Below are 5,532 nucleotides of genomic sequence, written 5' to 3' on the forward strand. Positions count from 1 at the left end.
GACTCTTAGAAGCTGTTCATAATTTGGTGCAAAGGCAAAAAAAAACATAATGTGAGTGAATGTCACATCCACTTCCTCCACCCCAAAATGGCGCGCACACACACACACACAGACACATACACACACACACACAAAATAGCTACCATGCCCTGAAGATTACTTTTGGTGTAAATGACATGATGAACTGCGGTGGCAACAGTTCATGAAAATCTGTCTAAAAACAGTCTCTTTCAGATGAGTTTGTACACACCACAATGAGTTTCTCCTTCATTTGGGTAAGACACCAAAATTCAACTCTCAGGAAGTCATAATTTCATTCATTTACTCAATACCAATTCACAAAGTGCCTACAAATTATCAGCTTCCACTTGCAGCCATTACTAGATAAAAAAGAAGCCTCTCTAAAGGAGCCATCAAGTTCCCCCCAAGTCTACAGCTGGAAGGATTTTTTTTTTTTTGGCATTGGATTTCTTCTGTACCTCATAAAGGCTAACACCTTAAAGCTGAATCATCTTTAACCTGGAGGTCTAACACAATATTTACCAATACTTCCATCCCAGGCACACAATGCTAAAAGGTACACTAAATTCTGAAGCTAGCTATGGTCAAAATAGTTTAAAATTAAATGATTGTACAATATTCATTTATGCCTGAGATTCCAGTTCTGGGCCGAGCTGTGGCCACCGTATTAACATTCTTGCCACCCAGCAGATCTGATAGCATTGGTTTGATACCTGGCGTTAGGGTCTGAGCGAACCCCAAACCTATAAGGTTAGAGCTTGAGTTGTTCCCTTTAGCCAAGAAGCAGGTAGCAGGGTTGACCTGATCCTTGGCTACTGTTCCAAAGTGAGTGTTACTATTTCATGCTGTCCAGGCCAGATTAACAGCAGTCGCTAAACTTCTTGTTTTACCCTCTGATAAATGGAGCCACCAAACTGTCCCGTTGTTTACGTTAGCATGGAGCTGGAATTGACAGTCTTGTAACCATCCGCAAAGCTGCTCTGTGTCACTGAGACTTTGTGGTTTCAAAATTCATCTAGTGGCCAGCCAGCCAACCTTCATAACCCAGCACCAGCGCGCCCCGGACTGGAGGGCCGGGGAAATTGAAATACACATCACGGCCTAGGTTGATGTGCTCCCGCTTATACTCTGTCTTGATGTTAGCATTTACCTCCCTGTGTTTGCTGAGAAGGATGGATCAAGGGTCAGCTTCAACCCACGTGTAAGCGGATCTTCCGCACTACTGTGTCTAACATGTTGCCTGTGTTCCATTTCTCCATAAACATCTGACCACATTCAGTCCATTTGTATTTGGATTCCAGACTGCCCATCCCTTTGGTGGTCTCAGTGTTGGCTGAACCTGACCTTGTAAATTTCAGTCCATTCTCAGATTTTGTTTTCAAGTCACATTTTATTAAACCAAATCCATAACCCTTGGGGAAGATTTGCCGGGATCACCATACATGGAGGCACAGCCATCATCTGCTCAGCGGTGGTGGCCACGGGTTCAGTGGCTGCTACCGTGGGGGCTACAGAGCAAGGAACCCACAAGAGTGAACATTTTTTAGTAAAAGGCAAAAGATTTATGCAATCTGAAGAGAAACCAGAGTATAGAGAGTGAACATTTTTTAATGATGCAGGTCATCTTAAGAATGAAGACTTCTTTCTGTCATTTTATTATTTATGAATAGTTTAACATTCAAAGTTCTAAACTATTGGAAACTATTCAAATAGAGAAACAGTTATAAAATGTTCCATTTGGATTTGCCATTGATCTAACCTGAGCTAGCAGTGTAATTCAGATGAGAAATTGATATTATTTTATTCTACTTTGAGTAAAAAGATGAAAATATTAATCTTTCAGTAACTTTTGGTAATATTTCAGAGGTTAGAGCTACTTTCTCACTGTTTTTCTCTTTCCCACCTGTTGGGTTTTTTGGAAGACTTTGTAGACTCTGACTCAAATGATTTACTATAAAAAGTCATATACAGGAAAGTATGCTCACATGCTTTCCAAATCAGTAAGTGACAATGGAGATGACAGAAAACTTTCTGAAATGAGAGTAATCTTTCTAAGCAATCAGTAGATACTTAATAGCTTGATAGTATTAGTAAAGCTTTGAAATAATTCATAATTTAACATCAAATAAACCAAAATCAATTTCACCATTCAACAGGGCAATTGCTATGAACATTGATTACTGTGCTCTCATAACCCTCATTTCTTGAGGCATCCGTGGATTGTGCAGGTAGACTAGAAGCTGATTACATGTATTAGTGGTCACCTAAAGTTGGATTATCTAAATTTCTTTTTCAGATCGGGGAATGGAATATCTTGGGAAAAAAAAGTATTTTGAAAATCTATATAGTTTAAGATGATTAGGTTATAGGATTTATTTAATTGTGCTATATAATTTTATTATTAAAATTGCACATACTCTAACTGATATACAGTGTAATGTTTACTTTTGCTCTAAGTTAACTGAGAAATATAGAGGATAATTGAGTTAGAAAATCAAGTATGCTTGGCGTTATTCATAAAATGGTTTTTAAAAGATTAAAAACTTGGTCCCTAAAATTTCCCCCCCCCAAAGAATCTAGAGGTACTTAAGTGACTGCATATAGTTTGTCATTGCAACATTGTTGTCATTTTAAAAAATTGGAAACAACCAGACTGTCTAAAAAGAAGAAATTGATTTAGTCTATAGTGATTTATCCATAAATGTAACATCATACATACATATTACAATGATATTTTCAAAAATATTTTACAATATAAATAACTTAAAACATTCTATCATGTTAAAAATAATTTTAGGAAAAGTATAAATATTATGATCTCTATTTTGTAAAATACAGAAAGTGAGCTCCATGCAAGCAGCTCCTGTGAGTGCTGTTTACGATTGTACACTGCCTTTAACAGAGTGCATGTCAGTCAACCTTTCTGAATGAATAAATGAATAAGACCAAAAGTAGATCTATAGTGCTCTAAGAATCTATTAAGCACTTTTAAAGACTGTAAATACAATCATCATTCTAAAATTAAACAAAGTAATGTACTGGGTTTTTTTTAAGACTGTATGAAGAAAACATCATGTTTTTAGTGATTATAATTAATAGTGGTAAAATTATCTCAGGTGAAGACATTAAAATGAGGAAAAACTTATCTACTGCCACTACACAATTTTGTTCTTTGTGAGATAATACCAACAAATTGATTTTTCAGACATAGATCTACCGCATATGCTTCTTGGCAATGAAGAAAACACTGGCTGTCATTGAACTGATTCAACGTCATAAAATGATTATATCACCATGGAAACATAGACAGTATGTGCTAAGCCATTTATTTCCAGGGAGATGTTTTTAATATTTTAGCATTAGTTCCATAATATCTGGAGTGGATGCATCTGGTAAAAAGCTAAGATACCCATTTATTTTTACAAAGAAAAAAAAAGGAAGGATAACTGATTTTTTTATTCAAGACAAAGGATACAAGATTAACATTTCTTAGTTATTAATGTCCTAAAATAATTTTGACACTCAAGGTTTTTTAGTCTGACGATATTTCTTGATATAAATGTTTTATACATTTTCCATGATGCTAGAGTTCCAGGGAACTCTATAAACAACACCCCTATTTCTGCTACTGACTTCTGAACCAGTTAAAAAAGAGAAGTCAGACAATTAGAGGCAAAATGTCAGCTTTCTGTAACATAACATGTAGACTTGTGGAATCACTGTGTTGTATACCTGAAATTAATGTAACACTGTGTGTCAACTATAGTTCATTTTTTAAAATGTCAGTTCTGGGATTCCCCGGGTGGCTCAGTCAGTTGAGCATCTGACTCTTGATTTCAACTCAGGTCATGATCCCAGTGTTTGGAATCAAGCCCTGCAATGGGCTCCTCACTGATCATGGAGCATACTTAAGATTCTCTTTCTCCCTCTGCCCCTCTCCCCAACTTTCTCTCTCTCTCTCTTTCTCTCTCTCAAATAAAAATAATAAAAACAAACACAATCAAAGAAAGAAAGAAAGAAAGAAAGAAAGAAAGAAAGAAAGAAAGAAAGAAAGAAAGAAAGTCAGTTCTATTACCAACTCTAAAATAACAAAAACAACCTAATGGTACCTGGAGGACATAGATGTGGGGGAACAAAACTGCTAACTAGAATTAGACTGACCATAACAGGTCTTTTTAGAAAACCACAGACCTGATTCACAGGAACAGACCTTGTACATTGAACTTGATACAAAGGCAAACGGAGAGCAGAGACCCTAGTATCACAGAGTAAAAGGAACGGCAAAACTGTAAAATCCCCATTAGATGTTTTACTCTTCCTCCTTTCAGTAGGAATGCATAGAGAAGGTGCATAGAGAAGCTAAGTAAGTTATAATCTCCTTCATGGAAGAGGAAGAATAAAATGGTTTTCTTAACATGTATTTTAGTAGTTTTCCATATGAAGCAAATGGTAGTTATTAGTGACTAAACATGTTTTATCCTTTAAGTTTAACTTTAAGTTTGGCTTTTTTTAGATAAAGTTTTAAAGAGAAAAATAAAGCTCAAATAATTGTGAGATATTGGTTTTAGACAAGTCCTTAATTTTAAAGGAGTGGTTTATATTTTTAAGAAGGCACTGGAGTAAATATTATTATATAAAATAGATGGAAAGATAATATGGATTTGTATTTACACCAAAAGACATTAAATTGCCAAAAGGTGATATTAATTCACAAAGTAAATTTTCTGCCCCAGTAAATTTAATTACAACACTGTTCAGGGTCACAGCATATGATTTTATTTTTATTCTTATTATTTTAAATGCTATTCTACTAATAGTCTTTCTAGCTTCACTTGCTCCCTTGTTTATCCTGTGGCTACATACCCAGGGGGAAAAAGTACATGAAAATTCTTCCAAAGATTTTAGTATGTTTTTCTTTGTTAAACGAACACATGTTTGAAACACACCTACAAACACTTCACTAGTTTGACTGCTAATTGCAATCCTTGTTGGAATGTTCTTGGAGAAACCAACCATGAAATACATAAAATTCAGCTTTTCTTTTTCTACAAGTACTATTGTCTTTTATCTTACTATATAGTCTACTATAGAGAGACATTTTCAGATAATATACCAATCTCTCATTTATCATTTAACAAGTATTTATTGAGTTCTTTTTATGTTTTGGGCTTTGTGTTACAATAAAACAAATAGAGGTAAGCTCATAGAGTTTATAGTCCATCCTAGTTTAGGAACAGTTATTTGTTTCTGTAGTATAAAAATATTGCTAAAATACTGTTATAAAGGCAACTGTATTCTTTTCATTCACACAAACATGACACTTTATTCTTTCACACATGCACACAGACACACACACACATATGCAGGTGTGTGCAAATGTGCTTTCGATACACTGTCGATTTTCCATACAATCTCTAAATCTGTGGAATACAGTTTTTAAAGCAAATCATTAGAAATTATATTAGTCATAATAGAGGGATAATTGCTAACTTGTTTATTGCTTAAACATAT

General features: G+C 34.9%; 1 pseudogene; it reads right to left on the minus strand.

The window, feature by feature from the left end:
* Positions 1-621: 621 nt before the first annotated feature.
* On the minus strand, positions 622-1,454 carry LOC115275895 (annotated as a pseudogene).
* Between the last annotated feature and the right edge of the window lie 4,078 nt (positions 1,455-5,532).

This window comes from Suricata suricatta, chromosome 13, assembly GCF_006229205.1.
Source record: "Suricata suricatta isolate VVHF042 chromosome 13, meerkat_22Aug2017_6uvM2_HiC, whole genome shotgun sequence".
Classification (NCBI taxonomy): domain Eukaryota; kingdom Metazoa; phylum Chordata; class Mammalia; order Carnivora; family Herpestidae; genus Suricata; species Suricata suricatta.